The sequence below is a fragment of the Sus scrofa genome, chromosome 9, assembly GCF_054392235.1.
Source record: "Sus scrofa isolate SSC_HxYL_T2T_F1_AM1 chromosome 9, Sscrofa_HxYL_maternal_Yorkshire_Landrace_v2.0, whole genome shotgun sequence".
NCBI classification, from domain to species: Eukaryota; Metazoa; Chordata; class Mammalia; order Artiodactyla; family Suidae; genus Sus; species Sus scrofa.
In genome coordinates, this window is record NC_139391.1 from 60,812,433 (window position 1) to 60,835,429 (window position 22,997).

At 50.9% G+C, this 22,997-nt stretch overlaps 1 non-coding gene across 1 annotated transcript; it reads left to right on the top strand.

Moving 5' to 3' along the window:
• Window positions 1-4,717: 4,717 nt before the first annotated feature.
• Window positions 4,718-4,819, top strand: LOC146399948 (U6 spliceosomal RNA). The gene has a single exon (XR_014816930.1). It is a non-coding gene; the product is annotated as a U6 spliceosomal RNA (small nuclear RNA).
• Window positions 4,820-22,997: the final 18,178 nt, after the last annotated feature.

Consider the following 22,997-nt stretch of genomic DNA (forward strand, 5'->3'; position numbering starts at 1 on the left):
CGCTAGCCTTGGCTTGTTTGATTTTTTCACCTCTAAGCCTGGAATCTTGAGCCCCACCCAAGCCCCCGGACAGATTTCTGGGAGGCCATGGTCTCCAGAACAGGAATAGCAGTGCTCAGGGAATTCTGCACAAGCCTCTTTTAATCTGGTCCCTTTCCTTGGCCCTCAGCCTCACAACGTTCTCTTCTCCTGCCTCCTTCTGCCTTTTTCTGATGCCCTGATGAAGCAGGTAGTTATTCTTCTCAGAGTGGAGGTGGCCCAAGGGACAATCTCCTCTGGCCAAGAAGAGAAAGTGGCAGCAACAGGTCCCGGAGAATCTGTCTGGAGACTCTGGTGGCAGAGCAGTGACGCCTGCACTTGCCCCGACTGCCCTGGGTCCCTGGTGACACCCGACTCTGGTTGCTAAGGAGACAAGACCAACAGTGGCTTCCCGCTCACTGGGCTGCCATCACACCAGCAACAGCCAGGTGGGCTCTGGTTTACAGGGTGAGCATGGAGAAAAGCGTTGGAGATAGGGTCACATTTTGCAGTAGTTACAACCATACCCCATTTGGTGGGAAACTGGTAGAAATGGAGGTTTAGCCAAGAAGACAGGACTCAGGGTCCAGGGGAATTTAGGGAGGCAGATGGAGTAGGGGGAGGGGTGTCCGGCAGAGCAGGTGCACACAGACAGTCTGCCTGGGTCACTGTGGCCCTGGTCAATCTCCCAGGCTGGACTCTGCTCTTTTACCTTTTGTGTCCCCTATGTCACCTGGCAAGCATCACCCACCTGCCTCTTTAACCTCTGGATGATGCTTCTGGTGGAAAACCATTTCTTCTCACTTGAGCTGTTTTCTTAAGCCTTTGCTGGAACCAGGGATGCAGAAGACTCTGTAGATTCTGAGATCATGCAGAGGTCAAGGCACCCATCCCCACCTCCTATAGGAATTGGTGTTCTGTTACTCTGTCCTAGAAGATAATGTTCCCCCAGGAGGCTGAGCCCTCACGCCTCCATCAAAGCCAGTCTGGCATAGTCTTTTTTTTTTTTTTTTAATGGTCACACCCATGGCATATGGAAGTTCCTGAGCTAGGAGTTAAATCGGAGCTGCAGCTGCCAGCCTACGCCACAGCCATAGCAACACCAGATCTGAGCCACATCTTCAAACTACACTGTAGCTTGCAGCAATGCCAGATCCTTAACCCACTGAGCGAGGCCAGGGATGGGACTTTCATCTTCACGGACACTATTTTGGGTTCTTAACCCACTGAGCCACAGCAGGAACTCTAGCGTGGTCTTAAAGTCTGTGCTGTAAACCCCCTGGGGAGGAGGCTACACTCAAGGAAGCCTTCTGTGGCCCAGACCTGAGGCTGGCATCTCCTTCTTCCCTGTCCACACCCACTTCCCCAGCAGCACAGGAAAGCACAGCAGAGCACACCAGGAGATCAGAGCATTTCTTCCTGAGGCCCCTGCCAGGAACCCGCAGGTCAGGATAGGTCAGACTTGGAAGAGAAAGAGATTCCTAGGCCCGAGTGTCCTGGGGGAGAGACCTCACCTGTAGCACCTTGGCCCAAATCCATTCTTGTCCTTGGTGCATGAAAACCCATCTCCTTCCCGCTTGTGCAGGAAATATGCAGAGGAACCCTGGAGAATCCCCTGGCAACCAGTGGGATCCAAGTTCCTTCAGCTGATGAGTGTTAGGAAGCTGGCTGCTATTCTGCATCTTCAGGGTCCTCTTACCCTCACCTGAGCTAAAAAAGAAGCCAAACTGCTGATGCTGTGGGAGGCTTCAGATGGTGTATCCTGAGGGCATTGTTTCCAGCCTAATGTTGTATTCACACAGCTCTGCCTGGTGATTACCGTATTATTATATATTAATCATAGGATAACGATGCACACTCACCTGCTTCTCGCTGTCAGTGATGAGGTGCCTCACTCCTGGGCTCCACACCTGCTCTCCCTGTGTCTGCACCCCACCTGCCTCGGAGGCCAGTCAGCCCCTTTTCCTGCAGGAGAGCTCACAGGGGCATCTTCTTGCATCCAAAGCCAGGGTTTGGAGCCCACATATCCTTGCCCCCCAACAGCCCCTCTTTCATACCTCAGGTATAAAAGTTCTAGGAGGAAAAATAAGGTCCAAAAGAGATGAAAGTTCTGACAGTTTGCTGGGATCCAGAATAAGGCACGTGAAGCTGGAACCATGCTAACCTGGGAGTTGTTCCCTGGTCCACAGCTGACTCGGCACTCATTTGTGCCTTTAAAGAATTCCTCTTAAGCCTCTACTTGGCAAGCATCATCCAGTCCTGGAACTTCATTCCTGATGGAGGTACCATGTCACGCCCTGGGGATGCAACCTTGAGAGGTCTTGGTCTTTGACCCCCTCATGACAATAATCACATCAGTCAATCAAGGGCATGGGCTGGGTTCCCCCTAGTGCCTGGACTTAAAAGGGAGAAATAGCCAGAGAGAGAAGAACCACCCCGCCCCCGCCCCCACACTTAGAGGAAAAATTTACAGATGCACCAATGAGGCAGCAAAACACCAAAACATGCATCAGGATGGGCCTGATGGCGCTTTTGAGGAGGGTGTCACTAAGTGCATCTGTCCTGTTTTGGGGTCAAACCCCTTACCTAGGATTTACACGTTGCCCTTGCAGGCCTGTATCTTTTTTCAGGAGTCCTGTACTGAAGGTCATTTGCACACACTCACCAGGATATCCCCAGACATAAGACATCCTATGCTTAGTAGTTACTAATGCTGGCATCACAGAGAGAAGGGGGAGGCTGCTGGGGGGAATGGGTAAGGGCAGGGATGGGAGATCGGGGAGGATGATCCTGGGGGTGAGAGGAGAGTTTCCTGGCTGGGAGGATGGATCACCTGGAGATGATGCCCAGCCCAGCCCACCCCAGCCTGTCCACAGGACATGAGCACTGCAGGGGCTTTGCTCATCTTACTATCTCTGTATCCTTGGGGAAGCAGTCTTCAAGATGGCTCCCAGTGCTTGTGGCCTCTGGTACCCATGTGTTTATGTAGTCCCCTTCCTTTGGGCTGACCAGGGTCACACATAGGATGCTGTGTAACCTCCTGTGCTGAGCCATTAAGGCATGTGGCCATTGCTTTGGTCTCTTGGATTACTCACTCAGAAGTCACTGCCATGCTATGGGGACATTAAGCAGCCCTGTGGAGGGCACACATGGAGAGGAATGCAAGACCTCACCAAGAGCCAGGCCATCTTGCAACCATGTGACTGAGTCCCTTGGAAGCAGAGCCTCCAGCCCCAGTTGAGCCACCTGATGACACAACCCAGGCTGACCCCTGCCAAGCCACTTCTGAATTTCTGACTCACAGACACTATGAGCGGTAATAAGGGGTAATAAGTTGGTGGCTGTTTTAAGCTATAAAGTTTTGGTATGATGTGATCTGCAGCTGAGGTAGCCAATACATACCCCTGGCTGTGATAGTTCGCAGAACATAGCAGGTGCTCAGGAAGCATTTGATGACTGAAGGAATGAACGAAACTCCCAGCAGAGATATCATGAGTCAAACACTGTGACTGTTGACAAGAGCAAAGTGGTCATAGCCAGGAGAGCCAATGTTCAAAACTTAGAAAGATAAGAAAAGAATCCATAGATATTGATATTCAAGAAATGTCATAATACCTCATTTTTGCTAAACCAAAATAAATAGTCTCTAAGTCATTATTGTTACCCAAGACCCTCCATGAGCCTGACTTGGACCTCACTCAAGAATCTGAGAAAGAACCCCATGTGGTGAAAGAGCACCTATATTCCAAATCTATTGTGGTCACCCCAATCCTTCAAAGTGCACATAGCAAGATTTCTTAAAGCCACTTTGCTCTACAGCTAGAGGGGCTTTCTTGGGATAGCCAGAATCTAGACTCTTATCTCTTAGAAATACAATAAAGCCATTCTCTTCTGAGGTCTCACACCTCATTCATTCACTCATTCATTCGTTCAACAAATATTTACTAGAACTACCATATGACCCAGAAATCCCACTCTTGGGCATATATCTGGACAACACTTTCCTTAAAAAGACACATGCACCCGCATGTTCATTGCAGCTCTATTCACAATAGCCAAGACATGGAAACAACCCAAAAGTCCATTGACAGATGATCGGATTAGGAAGATATGGTATATATACACAATGGAATACTCCTCAGCCATAAAAAAGAATGAAATAATGCCATTTGCAGCAACACAGATGGAACTAGAGACTCTCATACTGAGTGAAGTAAGTCAGAAAGACAAAGACAAAGACAAATACCATATGATGTCACTTATTTCTGAAATCTAATATATAGCACAAATGAATCTTTCCACAGAAAAGAAATGCATGGACTTGGAGAATAGACTTGTGGTTGCCAAGGGGCAAGGGAGAGGGAGTGGGGTGGATGGGGAGCTTGGGGTTAATAGATGCAAACTATTGCCTTTGGAATTGACTAGCAATGAGATCCTGCTGTGTAGTACTGGGAACTATGCTAGTCACTTACGATGGAGCATGATAATGTGAGAAAATAGAATGTGTACATGTATGTGTAACTGGGTCACCATGCTGTACAGTAGAAAAAAATTGTATTGGGGAAATAACAATCAAAAAAATAAAAATAAAAGCATTTGTAAGAAAAAAACAAATATTTACTATATTTTCTTATTAGTGATATAGTAGTCAGATTTCTTCAGATAAACAGAATCAATAGGATGTATATAGAAATACACAATGCTTGCTTCTGCAGCACTTGTACTGAAATTGGAAGGATATGGAGATTAGCATGGCCCTGTACCAGGATGACCCCAAAATCATGAGGCATTCCACAAAAAGAGAGAAATATACAGAAATATATGGACGGAGGGATGGATGGATGGATGGAGATGACATAGATAGATAGATAGATAGATAGCGAAGGAGAGAGTGAGAGATGGGCAGGGATTGAGAGAGGGATTTCAAGGAGCTGGCCCATGAGATTAGAGCTGGCAAATCTAAAGCCTACAGGGCGGGCAGCTGGCTGGAGCCCCCAGGAAGAGGTGACGTGGCAGCTTGAGTCCAAAGGCCATCTGTTGGCAGAATTCCCTCTTCCTCAGAAGACCTCAGACCTTTTCTCTTGAAGTCTTCAACAGATTGGATGAGCCCACCTCTCCCATAATAAAGAACAATTGCTTTACTCAAAACCTACTGATTTAAATATTCATCTCACCCAAAAAATATCTTCATAGCAACAACCAGTTTAGACCACATTTTTGGGTACCAAGACCCAGCCAGGGTGCCCCTTAAAGTGAACTGTCATGGGTGCCGACTGACCTAGGTTCTGTAAGCAGGAACATAGTCTTTAGTGTACAGGAGCTTTTACGTGCCACAGGTGAGAAAACAGCAAACTAACCATCCAAGATGTATATAAGATGCTGGGCAGCTCCAGCACTAAGTGGAAAACCCATCGGTGAAGGGCAGAAGCTGTGAAGGTGGCTTTAGTTGTGTGTCTGGGGAGGGTCAGCGGAAGGAAGGCTCCTGAGCAGAGGCCTGAACAAGTGGGGAAGCAAGTTCTGACCTGGGGGAGGAGCATTCTAGGCTGAATATGAAGTCTGTATCTGCAGGGAGCCTGGGGCATCTTACTCACAGACCTGCAGGCTGCGAACACCCTCCCCAGCTCCTCCTTCCCTAGAAGCAGAATCCCTCCAAGGAGCCCAGACTCTTAGACAATAAGAGCTGGGAAGGAAGTTTATGAACAACTTCTCTTTGCGAGAGACATCTGTGCCAACGGGGGAATACAAAAGCCCTGGGTGCTCTCTTTGGAAGGGGTGGGGTGGGAAAGTGTAGCAGGATCAAAAACTAATTTCTCAAAATATCAACCAGCCCCAGAACATCAGCTCCCGTCCTGTCACCAGTGCCAGCTGGGATCTTTGGGCAGATGGGAGGTGAGGGGGACTCTCAGATTCAGAAGAACTCATGAATTTCCTGACAAAAACTAAAGAAATTCTCCACAGGAATTTCTGTTGCGGTTCAGCGGTAATGAATCTGACTGGTATCCATGAGGACTCAGGTTCAGTCCCTGGCCCCACTCAGTGGGTTAAGGATCTGGTGTTTCTGTGAGCTGTGGTATAGGTCACAGACTTGGTTTGGATCTGGAGTTGCTGTGGCTGTGGTGTAGGCCCGCAGCTGTAGCTCTGATTCAACCCCTAGCCTGGGAACCTCCATATGCTGCACGTGCAATCCTAAAAAGACAAAAAAAAAAAAAGAAAAGAGAAACTCTCCCTAACTTGTAAGGCTCCTCCTTGACCAAGAAAGATGATGTGGTGTGAATATCAGGGTGGTTTAGGGGTATCAGAGGTGACCCTCCACTCACACGACCTCTGAAGCTGCAACCGACGGCTCCCCTGCACCAAACCCACCTGCACCAGGCCCCCAGGGCCGAAAAGAAGCTTCTGGAAGCCAGCCCCAGAGAGACTGGAAGCCATAGTGACCAGGCTCCGAGAGGGGGGCAGTCAGGCAGGACCGACTAACACCTGCACCTCCTGAAAGAACAGAAGCTTAAAGCCGGGGGTGGGGGGTTGGGGCCAGAGAATAAGGAAGAGGACTCATCTCAGCCCTGAACCATTCCCCATGCTTCACCCTCCCACTGCAGCTACACACACATACACAGGAGTGCATCTGTGCACACACACACACACACACACACACACACACACAGTGTCAGGAAAAGACTACCTGAGAACCTGAAATCAACTCGATTCTCCAAACCTGTAGGCACTGAATTCTCTCTTCTTCACCAGGCATCAGTTGGTGCATGAAATGCCCTCTGTAAACTCATCCAAGGTCATGGCAGAAGAACTGGTCACCCACTTTTGGGAATGGGTGCGGTAAGGGCCCAGAGGAGGGAAAGGTAAATCCAGCCTGGGGTTGCGGGGAGGAGCAGAGCTCGGAGGCGACCTGACTTGTGACCCTTGGCAGTGAGCTGGGGGTGGTGCAAAGACAGCAGCTTTGTCAAGGGCAGGGGGTTATGCTGGTCCCAAGTGGTCCAGGGTGCTTGCGGGCCAGAGGGCAAGTTGTGTTCAGGGAACGGGTCTCAAAGGAAGCCAGAAAGGGCTGGTGCTGTGAGGATGAAGGGCTCTGTGGAAGAATTTGACCTTTGTCCCCTAGGAAGTTTTAACATTCAATGCCCCTCTGAACAAGGATAATTCTGGCCTCAGTGGTGTAAGGGAGTGGAGGTTAGAGACCCGAGGACAGGCTCCTCCTGCCTTTGAGGCAATGGCAGAGGATAGAAAGGAGGGGACAGATTTGAGCCAGGCCTCAGGCAGCCACGGAGGACAGGGGTCAGCTGGACTGGGTCGGAGCAGAGATGGAATGCCAGGGGGATGGTTGCTGGGACCCTGACTTGGCTGGAGGAAGAAGCCAGAACATAACCCCCTAAGGGCAAGGCCGGATGTGTCCCACTCACTGCAGGACCCTCACTCCAGCACAGCGTCTGAGCACCCAAGACACCGGGTACATGTGACCTAGTGAGGACGCAGCAGGGCAGGCAGTGCAGAAAGAGTGACAGTGACAAGAGCAGCTCTGTATCCCCCAGGCACCACACACGGGCTGGATCTGTGCTGCTCCTGCTTGGGAGCATCCCAGCTCATGCCCAGCGGTGACTGTGTAGGGCAAAGGGAACCGTCGGGAGGCAGAGGTGGCGTGACCACAGCAGCTCAGGCACAAAGAAGTAAGTTAAGAGCTGAAATCTATTAGCAGCAGGAAATTCATAACTGGGTCTGAAGCCAGGAAAGGGATTTGCAAAGAAAATTCTATTCATGGTGCATTTCCTTCTTATCACAGTAAATGGTCCGCCAAAGAGTTATTGCTCTGTATTAAAACCCTCCTGTCCTTTCAAAGCGGCACGCAGACACCCGTGCGTCATGTCTGCCATGTGCACGCAGACGGGGGAGGCACACACCCCTCCATTCATACGCACAGGGTCTGCGGTGTCTGCCGGGCCCACAATCCAGCGATGAGTAATCCTAGGACTTGTGCTTCGGGATAAACTCCACCCCTTCCTCTTTTTTTTTTTTTTTTTTTTTTTTGTCTTTTTGCCATTTCTTGGGCCGCTCCCGCAGCATATGGAGGTTCCCAGGCTAGGGGTCGAATCGGAGCTGTAGCTGCCAGCCTATGACAGAGCCACAGCAACACAGGATCCGAGCCGCGTCTGCAACCTACACCACAGCTCACGGCTACGCCGGATCGTTAACCCACTGAGAGAGAGCAGGGATAGAACCTGCAACCTCATGGTTCCTAGTCGGATTCGTTAAACACTGTGCCACGACGGGAACTCCCCCTTCCTCTTTTAAAGAGAGTTTCATTACCTTATCATTATTGTACAGCAGCAAATATGGCTCTTTTTCCCTTTGGTGAATAGTTCTATGAATTTCGATCCATGTATATGTCCTTGTAACCACTGTCCTGATCAGGTCCATAAGAGCTTCATCAAACTCCCTTCGCCAGCCCTTTGTATTCAAACCCTCACCCTCTCCATTGCCCTGGGGGACCAACCTGAAGCCGTGCTGCCTGACAGGGAGTCACATGGTCCTAGCCTTCCCCTGTGATGCCTGACAGGGAATCACGTGGTCCTAGCCTTCTCTGGAGATTGGCTTTCTCACCCAGCACAGTGTCTAGGCAAGACACTCACTGTCTCTTATACCAGCAGCTCATGCTTTGTGCATTGAGGAGTGTCCTGGGGGGATGGACCCACGGGTGCTCCCTACCCTTGGGTCCTCTTCGTAAATCCTTTGTTCTTCCTCACTGTGGCTGAGGAAGAGAAGAAACGCCTTGACTTTCTACATCTTTCCCTGAGTGAGTGTGGGCTGGGGTCCCCCGTGGGCTAACATACCCTGTGATTGGGTGCACATAAATGGAACAGCCACCCTAATGAATGTGCAGCATGGAGTATCAGGAGGTGCTAGGTGCTTTGGGGCAGAATGGGGAGGGCAGGATGTGTCAGTGGTGCAGGGCCAGGGCCAGGGCCAGGCTCAGAAATGGGGAAGGAGACTTTCAGGCCCAGACTGGAAGGAGAGGGGAGCTTCATGATTCCTGAAGGGAGAGCGTCCTGGCGAGGAAACAGTGGGGGAGAGTCCTGCTGGATCAAAGTCCACGAGGACTTGGGGGTGGGACAGGCTTCGGCAGGACGGGGCTCCGCCACCCCTTGGGCTGTGACATCACAAACATCCCTGAGAGCCAAGCTCAGAAGGGTGCCCAAGGCTGGCCAGAGCCCCTGCTCATAGAGGGGGCCTTCAGCAGCCTCCCCAGGCCCCACCATACCTACATACTGCCCTGCAAACAGCCCCCAAACCAAAGACTCTAGGGTCCTGACCCAAGAGTGTACCCTGCTCCCAGGAAAGTGGCGTTCTGGCACACATTGCCAGCAGTGCCCTGAGCAGGGCAATGCCAAGGGTTGTCTCACTCTGGGTCCTGGGGGCTCAGGCCTCATCAGGCTGAGGTCACAGGGGACCAAGCCCCTAGGCCTCCCCTTAGAGAGCCTCGCAAAGCCCTCCTAGACCAGCAGAAGATTGTTAATCCTTGCATCACTGGCTAGGTCTCCAGATCTCATTAGCATTTCCAAAAGTTGAGTTAATCCTCCTTTGATAATCTGGTGGTTATTGATTTTTATTTATTTATTTGTCTTTTTTTTAGGGCCACACCCGTGGCATATGGAAGTTCCCAGGCTAGGGTTCGAATCGGAGCTACAGCTGCTGGCCCACACCACAGCCACTGCAACGCGGGATCCAAGCTGTATCTGCAACCTACACCACAGCTCATGGCAACACCGGATCCTTAACCCACTGAGTGAGGCCAGGGATCAAACCTGCATCCTCATTGATTCTAGTTGGGTTCGTAACCGCTGAGCCACAACAGAAACTCCCTGATTTTTATTTTTAATTCTTGTTTTATGAAGAGAAATAAAGTGCTTTCAGCAGCACAGAGGTTCCCATGGACGCCAAGGGGAAAGAGGGGTCCTGGGGGTTCAAACAGGACCAAAGAATTTCTTATGGGTCCAGGGAGCCAGACAGGATGGGACATCAGAGTGGCCAGACTCAATTCAACTGGGTGGAGACAGAGAGGAGCCCCAAAGGGGATGCAGAGGCCCAAACCCCTAACACTCCAATTAGGACCGTCTGCGCTGGTGGCAGCAGCTCCAATTCATCCTAATCACAGATAAGTCAAAAGTAAACATCGATAACCAACCAGCAGCCTAGAGAGAAGAGGTGACATTTTGAGAAGCAGACATGGAACATCTGACCCCGCAGCAAGCCTGGCCCAGGGATGCTGGGAGGCCGCCTCTCCCCGCACCTCTTGGGATCCAGCCCTGAAAGGAGCTGCCAGTTTCAGCATCGCCATCATGCTCCTCGAAAGTACCTGGACCTGGTGCTGGACGACAGCTCCAGCCCAAGCTCAGTCACTTCCCAGGGCCTCAGATAAGGTGTGAGGCAGGCACACCGTGGGGCCAGGGCCAGCCTGGGGAAGTCTCCACAAGCCCTTCTCTAGCCCTTCAGAAGACAAGATTCACTGTTAAGAGAAAGGGGTTAAATTACAGAAGAGAATCTTGATGGAATGCCTCATACTTAATCAGGTGCCAGGGGTTCTGCTGGGATATGCGAGGCCCTTGGAACATGCAGTAAATGATAAATCCTCAACTCTTACCACACCAGCTCAAAACCAGACGGCTATTACAAACAACAGTCTACTGAGAATGAGGGGAAGCAGTATACAAGCTCTACCCACGTCCACGGTGCTCGGCTTGGACTCCATCCTGCCCAGAAGCAGAGGTGGGACAGGAGGATGGAGGCTGCCATCCTGCATCTTCTGCCCACAGCCAGCACTTCCCCTCCACAGCTGGTGCCACCCCCACAGGTCTGCAGGTGAGGAACCCAAAACTCGGAGGAGCCAGGTGTCTTGGCCACACCTGGACCAGGCTGGGATTCTGAGCAAGGCTGTCACTGTCAGCCCAGTACTGGGTGGCTGCTCTTCCTGCCCAGACACACAGTCGGGAGGCCTCGATCCAGCAAAGAGGTTGGACCTCTCCTGACCGTGCTCTTGGTTCTAGCTTCTCAGAGCCTCTGAGGCCCCCACCTCCCTCCCTGAAGCCCCATCCCCACCTGCCCCTCAGCCTTCAGCCTGCTCCTCTCTGCTCAGCATGTGAGCCCCAGGCCTATTAGTCTCCAGGGAAGGCAGAGCTGGGCCAGGCTCAGGCCACCGTCCGTCTGCCTGTGCCTCCAGGCCGGGTCGCCCCCTGATGGAGACCTTCATCCCCAGAGAAATCATCTGTTCCTGGCATGGGGGATCAGCTGCAGCAATTGGCTGATTAGAACGGCTGCATTAACACCCAGTCAAAACAGCTCTTTAAAACGAGCTTTGACAAAATTGTCACATTAGCTGTATCTGAATAAAGTCAGCCGGGCGGCTGGCAGAGCACAATTTTACATCATTTTGACAGCCTGCATTAAGAAGCTGCGGGCACCACTGGGAAATTACCTCCAAGCTCAGCCCAAATTATAGCCACTGCAGCACACTCAGGCCTTCGTGGGGGGAAAGGCTGCTGGGAAGGACTTGGAGGGCACAGGACGGCTTGATTCCCCTCTTCTCCCCCCACAGTCAGGAGCCATCACTGCCTGGTGGGGAGGAACATGGGTTTTAGTGCAGTTTGGGGTGTTTAAAACACAACATTCCACCGAATAGATGTCAAAGCTCTTATTGGCTTTATCCAAAGATTCATGAATCGCCTGCATCCCGTCCAGCAGACAGGGAGCTCCACGGAGCTGTGCAAAATGAGAGATTTCTGCATGCGGAGGGGCAAGACAAGGAAATCGTGCCAGCAACAAGCAGGTTGGCTGTGGCAAGGTCACCTTCCCTCAGGGGGCTGGAGGCAGGCAGACCACCTCCCGAGTGCTGACCAGGTCCTTGCAGACTGACTGGTTCAAGACTCCACTTCCTGGAGAGGCTGAGACTGTAAGTGGGGTATTCAGGCTCAGTTCAGCACATGTGACTCCACTTTGGTCCTGCCGCCCCCTTTCTAACGGGGGAACCTTCTTCCTTCCAGCCGAGTGGGAGCCGCTGGGCTCCCACTTGGGTCTGGCCTCCCAGCTTAGCCGCCCAGGAAACACACTGGACAAGGGGCAGCAAGCCCAAGACCCAGTCCCTCCTTCAGCTCCTAACAGACTGTTCCACAGTGGGCAACTGACCTCCCCTCCCGGGCCATCCATTTTCTGTCCAGAAAAAAAATGAAAAGACTAAAATCCATGTTTTGTGCACTGTGCTCCTTTGATTTCCAGAAGACGTCCGAAGTTGGTCTGATGGGAGGTGCCTCTCATCTTCGCCTGCACAGTAACAAGAGCGGTGCTGCCTTGCCTGTTACACTCTGAGGTCCCAGGGAAGATGCTTTTGAGGGAAAGGTACTGGAGCTAATTTAAAAGGGGGAGTGAGGACAAGGGAGGGAGGGAGGAAGGAAGGAAAGGAGGAAGGGAAAAAGGAAAGGGAGGTCCCATGGTGGCTCAGCTGTAACGAACCCACCTAGTATCCATGAGGACTCGGGTTCAATCCCTAGCCTTGCTCAGTGGGTTGAGGATCCAGCATTGCTTGTGAGCTGTGGTATAGGTCCAAGATGCGGCTCAGACCTAGCGTTGCTGTGGCTGTGGTGTAGGCCGGCAGCTACAGCTCCAATTCGACCCCCACCCATTTCCACATGTGGGTGCGGACCCCAAAAATACAGAAAAGAGGGTGGGAGGAGGAAAGAAGAAAGAAGGGAGAGAGGGAGAGAGGAAATGCCAACAGCCAGGAGCATCCAGACCTCTAATTGTTCTAACAGCCTGTGCTTGAAGGGCCACAGATTCTCGAGCTCAGAGTGGCCTTTTCCAGAAGTAACTGTCCCCCAGGCTTCATGGCAAGTAAGGAAATCTGTGTATTTTTCATTTACCCAAATGGGGATCTCTGATGGCCAGAGCCTTCTGGCCCCTGGAAAGGGGAGGTAGTGAGAACTAGGACCTGGCTCGGAGGCAGGGGAGACCTGAGCTCTGTGGGTCCCCACCTCCCAAACTCAGATGTCAGGTGTGCAGGCTGACGGAGCGGTCTGGGGCTGATGGAGCCATCGGGACTGGGAGAGACTTGAGGGGGGAGGGTGCAGAAGGCAAGAGGTTCTCGGTATTCACGGTGGTAATTAAGCAACAGCTCACTAGAAACTGTTGGATTTTATGAAGACCTCAGACTTACATCTTTGCAACAGGCACCAACATAATAACAATCACCTAATGGGCATTTTGGGCTCTTTCCAGAGTTCCTTTCCTCTTTCCCGGGCTGTTAATGTGCAGGGAGAGCATGGCAGTGAGCTGGCAGGGCTAAGGGAGCCGGCTTTGCAGCTTGGTTTCTGCAAAGGACCCGGGGAGACTTCCGACGTCATCAAGGGCAGAGCTGCAGGAGAGGCGTCTGATCTCTTTTGCTACCCAGAAAAGAGAACTAGGACCTGGCTCGGAGCGAGATGGGAGTGCTTGAAGACATATAGAAAGAAGATCTTTGCCACCACAGAGGTAGGAGGAGGATTCTAGAGCCAGCATGATGCTTTGCCACTCCGGGGCCAGTCAGTAAAAGTTGGTGCTGACAGTAGAACACAATGGCCTTGGGGTGGGGTCACGCTGGTGACCCTCCCATGAGCAGAGATCTGGCCACAACCCTGCTCCTGGGCAGTCGCTTCTCACAGTCCACGTCAACCTGAAGTACAGAAAACTGCTCAGAATTTGGGGTAAACTCCAGTCCATTTGCTCAGTTTCCCTACCAGGCAGACAGAAAGAGATGTGGCTCAGAAGGAAACCTTGTAAAGTGGGAAGAGTGTCCTGGGCCCCTTGGGGGATGTTGTGCTGGGGGACAAAATGCACTGACACCTTCTCTACCTGAGATTTGCTGGGACCGCCAAAGGGGGTGATCCAGAGGGCATGGTCCCTGTAGCCGCTTCTTTGTTTTTTAGGAGAGCATCAGAGTTCAAACACCCTCCAAGTTCACAGCCCCTCTTCATCATAGAAAGGACAGAGAGGCAGGAGTGATAAATGTCTAGTTAGAAAATATGAACTGGAGTTCCCATTGTGGCTCAACAAAAATGAATCTGACTACCACCCATGAGGATGCAGGTTCGATCCTGGCCTCACTCAAGTGGGTTAAGGATCCGGCACTCCTGTGAGCTGTGGTATAGGTTGTAGACGTGGTTCGGATCTGATGTTATTGCTGTGGCTGTGGTGTGGGCTGGCAGTTACAGCTCCGATTTGACCCCTAGCCTGGGAACCTCCATAAGCCTCAAGTGTGGATTTAAAAAGCAAAAAAAACAAAACAAAAAAGAAAGAAAGAAAGAAAATACAAATTGAACATACCAGTCAGGGTTATGGCCACAGATACCCTCATACGTGGTGGTGTTGGGATTAATCCTTTGCAGAAGGGCCTTGATCCCAGCAGCCAGTGGTGCTTCCTTGGAACCTAAGACACACAAGTAGCTCAAGGACCCGGGAATGAGGAGCAGGGCAAGGAGTTGTTCCTAAACTGAATCTAAGGACCTCCCATCCCACAGAGACTGTCCACCGGTCCGTCCTTCCCAGCCCAGGTGCAGGCAACTCGGCCTCTCAGTGTGGGAGGCCTGCCTCAGGCCCATGAGGGGGAGATGGACACTGGCCCCCTTCTCAAGGAGCCAGAAGTCAGGCAGGACAATGAATGTCACCATCAAAAGAAGGAGTTACTGTTGGGGGAACTTTGTCATAGGAACACCGGAGGCCTGAACTCTGACATTATCACATTGGTTTGCCTTTTTTTTTTTTTTTTAAACTGGTAACAGAGTTTGCCTTTTATTGACAAGGAAAGCGTGTGGTTGTATTTAATCAAAAAAAGTAAGTTGGGGGAGTTCCCGTTGTGGTGCAGCAAAAACAAATCTGAGAGGCGGGTTTGGTCCCTGGCCTCACTCAGCAGGTTGGGAATTCAGTGTTGTGTGAGCTGTGGTGTAAATCTCAGTCACAGCTCAGATCCCACATTGGTGTGGCTGTGGTGTAAGCTGGCAGCTGCAGCTCCAATTCAACCCCTAGCCTGGGAACTTCCATATGCAGCAGGTATAGCCCTAAAAGGCAAAAAAAAAAAAAAAGTAAATTGGAGAGCAGTATGTTTCATGCAAATTAAATAATATATTAGCAAACAATATATTCCTTTGTAATATGGGTCACTTTGCTGTACAGCAGAAATTCATAGAACATCTTAAATCAACTATAATAAACAAATTTTTAAAAAAGAGATTAGAAAAAATTTTTTTTCTTTGATTTCAGTTTTTTCCCATCAGTTTGCTATTGGGAAGGTTTTCCCCCCATTTTGGGGAAATGCCTTATGTCCCTCCTATGGGATCTATATTAAGGTGCTCATGGTTCCTTCATACTCTATCACCAAAAGGAGCTTTATCCAAAAATAAATAAATAAATAAAAGGTTGACTGGAGTTCCCTGGTGGCTCAGAAGGTTAAGGATCCAGCATCATCACTGCTGTGGCTCAGGTCACTGCTGTAATGTGGGTTCAAGCCCTGGCTGGGGAATTTCCACATGCCATGGGCCTGGCCAAAAAAAAGAAAAAACAGAAAAAAATGTGTTGGCGAGGATAAGGAGGAAGGGAAGGCTCAAGCACTGTTACTGGGGATGTAAGTTCAGGCAGCCATTGTGGAAAATGGTATGGTGTTTCCTCAGAAAATTGAAAATAAAACTGCTAGGAGTTCCAGTTGTGGCTCAATAGTAACAAACCCACTAGTATCCATGAGGACTAAGGTTCGATCCCTGGCCTTGCTCAGTGGGTTAAGGATCTGGCATTGCCATGAGCTGTGGCAGAGGTCACAGACAAGGCTCAGATCCCGTGTTGCTGGGGCTCTGGCATAGGCTGGCAGCTACAGCTCTGATTTGGTCCCTAGCCTCGAACTTCCATACCCTGAAGGCACAGCCCTAAAAAGGAAAAAAAGGAGAAAATAAAATTGCTATATGATCCAGCAATTCCACTTCTGGATATTTATCCAAAGAAAATGAAAACACTAATTCAAAAAAATATTTGCACTCCCATATTTATTGCAGCATTATTTACAATAGCCAAGACATAAAAGCAACCTAAGTGCCCGTCTATAGCTGGATGAAGAAGATGTGGCACATATACACAATGGAATACTATTCAGCTATAAAAAAGAAGGAAATATTGTCATTTGCAGCAACATGGATGGTCTTTCAGGTCGTTATACTAAGTGAAATAAGTCAGAGAAAGACAAATACTGTAGAATCTCACTTATCTAGGAAATCTAAAAAAAAACCAACCAAGCTCATACATACAGAGAATGGATTGCTGGTTACAGGCGTCAGGAGGGGGTTGCGAAGTGCATGCAGGGGGTCAAAACGTATAAACTTCCAGTTGTAACGTAAATAAGTCCTGGGGATGTCATATACAGCAGGTGACCAAGGCAATAATACTGTTTTGCCTTTTCAAAAGGTGCTAAAAAAAAGTAAATTGTTAAAGTTCTCCTCACCAGAAAAAAAAAATTGTGGCTTTGTAAGGTGATAGATGTTACCTAGACCTAAAATATCAAATCATTATGTTAGGTCCATTATACCTCAATAAGATAATTAATTAGTTTTAAAGAAGAGAAGCAGATGATGGATAGATGATGCCAGGCGGATGGATGGATGTAGGGACGGTGATGAATAGAGGTGACAGACGCCCATGTACGAAGCAAGGGCAGCTCGGTGATGAACATTTGAACACTTTTCTGAAATACTTTAGGACACTTTCCCCTCCTTCCTTAGAGCCTAGAAAGGTGGCAGGACCAGTGCTCTTCTCCACCAATAAGGAGTATGATTTGTGCAAGGTGTCAGAGGTCCTTTAGCCTCCCTTATTTAAAGGGAGCCATCGGCCACTCCCATTCTCCCGGCTTGGGTAAGGACGGGACCGAAAAGTAGCTCGTAACAAATGCCGTCAGGCATGGAACTGAGCTGGGCCCTGTCCAGGGAAACTGCATATAAAGCCAGGTGGGGAGTTCCCTGGTGGCACAGTGGCTTAAGGACCCAGTGTTGTCCCTGCAGGGGACCGGTTCACTGTGGTGGTGCTGGTTCCATCTCTGGCCCGGGAATTTCCGCATGTGGCAGGCACAGCCAAAAAGAAAAATCAGGAGGAGCCCCAGCTGAGTTTCCAGGGCTCCTTTGTGTCATCCTCCAGACTCAGAGCAGCTTCCAACATGTGTGTATCTGGGGGCCTCTTGTGGGTACAGCTCAGCACATCAGGGAAGTCCTCAAAGGGGACTGGGATTGTCACAGGTGAGGGTGCCATGTGTCCCCCACATCTAACTGCTCAGTCTTCCTAGAGTCACCTTTTGGGGGTAGCCTGCCCTGCCTGCCTGTCCCACATTAGAGGCAGATTAAGTAAGGAAGGGCTGCCTGAGGTCTGCTAATTACTAGGAGAGAAAAAGAAGACACAGCTTCCCAGAGACCTGTAATCATCATCACAGCATGGAGACTAGTCCTGCCTACACCCCAAGGGGCAGTTCCCTAGCAGGACGGACCATGGGTCTAGGACCACTGGGTCTGGCCTGCCCTCAGCCCCAGCAGTAGCCGCACAACCCCTGATATTCAGAAAACTCAAGAATAAGCTGGAGACAAGGGCTTCACTGAGCTGCCCATGTCTGGGTCATCCCTCTGTCTGAGCCACAGTGTCCCTTCTGGAAAAGTAAATGGTGACCAGGTCTGCGGAGGTAAAACTCCTGGACATCTCTGAGCAGGGTTCTTGGTCCAAAATTCTCCAAAAGGGCTGGGCTCTGTTACTCTGCATAACAGGAAAATCTCATGGGCTGGCTGAGGCCTGGCTAAGGGACAACTCAGGAGGTGGCATGGAACCAAGGTGCGAGCCAGCAGAGGATCAGCAAGGTGGGAGGGGGATTGGTCCCAGCAGTGGGCGGGGGGGAGGGGGCAGCCACATGGGCTTTGAGCAGAGGGAAGAACTGACCCTGGCCCACACGGCCCCAGCACCACAGGCCACACAGGTCCAAGTCTAGCCTGTCCTCACCCTAGGCCTCCCGACCCAAAGCCCCGGCCCCCACCACCAGGCCTCCCTCAAGAACCCTTTGGGGCAAAGGGCCTTTATTTTCAGATTTTTAGGTTGTCTTCCTTCTATTCTCTATGTGCCCAGCCTCCCTGCCCCGGCCCAGGCCTCCTCTGCTATGGCTGTGAACCTGCTCCCTGCCCATGGGAGGGGCCGCTGTGGTTGCCAGGCTGTAGGACCAGCACTCCAGGCAAGTCCCCAAGACAGGCACCCTCTCCTCTCACTGCCCCTGCTGCCCTCTCCCTTCAGCAGGTGGATTCCAGACCAGGTGTCCACCCAGGGTCCAACATGAAATGACTCATAAAGGGAGGTAGACCACGAGCCCTTCCCTTGTCAGGCTTCTCTATGCCTTTGCCACCAGTACTGAAAGGCCCAGGGCAGCCTCCTACGGAGAGAGACCCTGGAGGAAATCAGGTCAGGCAGTAGCCCTGCAGCCACGCTCCAGGAAGGGCCTGCCCATGTGACCCCCATTTCCATCCCCCAACACTGTCTTCCATCTCCCTGGCCCCTTCCTCTGAGGCTTTGGTGACAGGTTTAGCTGCTCCTCTTCCCACTGTCTGGCCACCTCCCTGCCAGGCCTGATTTCTGCTCCTGAGTCACCCTGACCCTGCCTGCCTCTGCCAGCAGGCTCTGTCCCCACAGCCATCTCTCCCTGTAAGTGACAGCTCTGCCATGTCACTGCAGCTCAGGCAGCGCTGTGCGTCCTTGAAGACCTTCTCCTGCCTGCACTGCACACATGGGACTGTCCCTCCCCCTCTGCCACTCTCTCCACGCACCACGGCCACCCTGCTTTTCCATCCCTCGCTCCCCACTGGGGGATCCCTGTGTCACCTCAGCCTTGGTACACCACGGCTTCGCCTGCAACCTTGCCAGACCTCTGACCCTGCCCAAGGCTGTTCTCTCATCTGTGAAACAGCAATAATAGTGCATCTTCACCAGGCTGCCAGGTAGTGCAAGTGGATTTGCTGAGCCTCTTTGAAAATGGTTATTACTCTTCTTATTCCAATACAACAACCCACCCCAAAACTGATCGCCACAAGGTGAGGCTGAGGCAGTTGTAATACCTCGGGACTGTCACCTCCTACTTTCCCCAGCTGGATTCTGCTGTGGTCCCTCAAGGCTTGGTCCTTCAAACTCAGCTCCCCTGGGGTCTTGACACCCAGGAAGAATATCAAGGCCCTACTTGACTGTGATTCCTAACTTTATGGGTCAACTTGACTGGGAACAAGATGCCTAGTTATTTGAATAACGTTTTGGGTGTGTCTGTGAGGTTTGGGGGTAGATTAACATTTGAATCTGCAGAGTAAAAGCAGATTGCCTGCCCCATGTGGGGGAGCCTCATCCAATCAGTTGAAGGTCATGTAGAAACAAAAGGGTTGATCCTCCTGCAGGAAAGAGGGAGCTCTTCTTGTCTGACAGTCTTTTCCTATCTTTGGACTTGAACTAAAACATCAGCTCTCCCTTGGTCCTGAGTCTGCCAGCCTCCAGACTGAACCTCACACCATCAACTCTCTTGGGTCCAACTTGCTGACTGCAGATCTCAGAACTTGCAGCCTCCATAGCTGTGTGAGCCAATTCTTCGTGGTAAATATCTTCCCATAGACACATCCTGTTGGTGCTGTTACCCTGGAGAAGCCTGACCAACACCCTTATCTTCCACCGGCCCCCTGTTGGGCAGTGTGTGGGGATCCACATGTATTAGGGAATTTGGGCTGTCAGAAGGACTTGGCAGATGAGGCACCACTAACAGTGGGGGACGGCCAGGGATGCTAACTGCCACCTGATACCCAAGCTCATCTCACCCCACATGCCAACAGCATTCCTTTGAGAGACGCTGGACTGATGCCCCGCCAGCCTCTCTGAGCTCATGCCTCCACTCGATGTGACTCCCTCGCCAAAGCCACACAGCCACACTGACCTCCTTTCTGCCTCTCAAACATAGCCAGCTCGTTGCTGCTCAGGAATTTTGTCCTGGCCATGCTCTCTGCCTGGAGCTGTCCTGTACCGCTCCCCTCCCCCCCCCACCCCCGCCACCCACAACACACACACAGTTGTGCAGCTGGCTTTCTTGTCCTTGGGTATCAAGGACAGATACCACCCTGACAGCCCCAGTACCGCTCTATTCACAGAGCCCTCGGAAACGACCGTGTCCGTCGCATCCTTTCTCACTGTCTGTCTGCTCCATCACCATGTCACTCACCCCTATATTCCCAGAACACAGTGGGATCTCAGTAAATATTGATTAGACCTAGACTGTGAATTTATGGTGAGCCAGACACTGCGCTGGGCACGGAAATATGCAAAGAAGAGTAACCCTCCCCTGCGATGGGGAGGGGCAGGGAACCCATCCTGGGGATCCTGGGCAGAGGCCCCGCACCTATATATTCACCAAGGGGATTGTATAACCGGGTTCAGCCCACAGTGAAGTGCCACTTTCTCCTCCCCCAGAGCACTTCAGGCCCAGACTGCCTCCGGAAGTCAGACACCCCCCAGGGTTCTGCCCCAGGGCCCCCCTCTGTCAGTCCAGAGCGGGCTTGAGTCTGCCCTGCCTCTGGCTGTCAACACAGGAAGCAGCCAGGGACACATTTTTCCTGAAGCCCCTGCTCTGTCTTGACCTGATTTCTCACCGTTCTCCTCCAACTCAGGTTTCCAGAACCCCAGCTTCCCTTGTGCACAAACCCACGTAGCAGACGACCTGCGCAGGACCAGGCGGGTGCTCACTGATCTTTAACCTGGTCCCAGGGGTCTCCTCACTGGCCCTGTGCACTTCAGGTCCCCTGAGTCTCGGGGGCATCTTGGCAAACCTCTTATCCGATGGTGCCTCTGGAAGCTGATTCCAGGGTGGTGTGCACAGAGCAGTGGCTCAAACTGGACAAATGCTAGACAAAGGCCTCAGCCCTACCGGTCACAGTAATGGATGGCCAGCTCCAGCCAGACACCCTCTGGCTGTGACTGAGTTATCTGCTCCCAGCCTTTAGTTCAGCACAATCTCCGGAAGCTTTTTGTTAAGAATGTAAATGTTGTTATTAATATGCAAACTGGTAGGCATGGAACAGCAGTATTACCAGTCTCTTATTTTATCATATGAACAGATCAAACGTGACCAGGGAGCCAGAATGAGTCCCTAGAAAGGAAGGCAAAGGAGGTGCCCAGACAAAGACTTTGGTTCAGTTTGTTCACCCCTGGAGCAGTTCCTCCCGCCCCGTCCCGGGAGAGCACCCCAGGCAGGCAGGGATCCCTGGATGTCACTGCTTGGCACGGTCTGCTAAGCGGCACCCATTCTCCAGTGGGAGTGATAGGGATGGAGTAGGCACAGGTAGCTGTAGAAATTCCCAATAAAGAATCACAGATAGAGCAGGAAACCTATGGGATGTTGGGAGATTACTGTAAGTTAACGATTGCTCAAGAAAGCCATCAGAACGAAGCAGGCTTGCTTGACTAGTGGAGGCGCCAGATGTTGGGTGGGGGATGGGAGGAGGTCTGCATTTAGATTCAGACCTAGAGCTGGAGTTTGAGGACCACCCTTCTGTTGATTTGAATACACACCTTACTGGATACCAAGGAGGAGCTACTACTCAAAGAAAGAGGAAGAGGCAGTCTTTTCTGACCCCCCACTCCCCTTGGATAATAAAACTAGCCCACCAGATCCTCAGGGCAGAGCCTCCTTGCCTGCCTGCTTGCATCTCTCACAAGCATCCTATTCTAATAATTCCATTTCTTGTCTATCACTTTGTCTCTTGCTGAATTCCTTCTGCATGGAGGCATGAATAACTGGAACATCAGGGAGTCCAGACACCGGGTGAGTGATTTTAATTTAAAACCATGGGTTCAAGTCCCAATCTGGCTTTAGGCCGGGTTCGAGTCTCGGCACGAGGGTTCAAGTCCCAGTCTGTGTGTTGGCTGGGTTCAGGCTGTTAGTGCTGTCAGTTTCAGGGGCAGCCTTGCTGTCCCCACCCCAGAGGGCTGGTCTCACTTCTGCACCATCCCTGGAGTGTGGTCAATTACTTTTTGTCTTGGACTAGTTGATACAAGGTTGAAATTATTCAAAGGGAATTCTTGAAATGTAAGAGGAGAAAAGCAAAGGAGAAATCGGAAGAGTTCCTTGGTGGCCTTAGAGGGTAAGGATCCAGCGTTGTCACTGCTGTGGTACAGGTTCCATCTCAGGCTTGGAAACTTCCTCATGCTGTGGGTGCGGCCAAAAAAAAACAGAAAGAGAGAGAGAAATCAGAAAAGGCAGCCAACTCTTTCCTCCAGTTACAGTGCAACTCTTTCTACAGGTAGAAACAACCTTGCTTCATGATAGAATTCCCAAGTGTCCTCGGGATTTGAGATTTCTGTCCATTAAAAATAATAAGAAACTTAGGAGTTCTCATTGTGGTTCAGCGGTGATGCATGCTACTAGTATCCATGAGGATGTGGGTTCAATTCCTGGCCCCGTTCAGTGTGTTAAGGATCCAGCGTTGCCATGAGCTGCAGTGTAGGTCACAGACATGGCTCAGATCTGGAGTTGCTGTGGCTGTGGTGTAGGCTGGCAGCTACAGCTCCAATTAGACCCCTGGCCTGGGAACTTCCATATGCTTCGGGTGAGGCCCTAAACAGCAAAAAATCATCATCATCATGGTAACAATAATAATAACAACAATAAATTTATAAATGCCCCACTTTTCTTCCCACTGAATACATTATGTTATGATGTAATGTATTTGCACAATAGCGATTCCCTCAATAAATCATAAAAATTGCATATAAATTGTAGTCAAACTTTCTAATGTGTCTTTTCATTTGATCTACACATTTTTATCAAGCACATTTAACAGTTTATTGAAACCACCTGACCGCACTATTCCAGGGAGGTGATACATCTACCAGGAAAGTCTTCACCAGGAGGCTGGTCTGCTGGCTGGAGG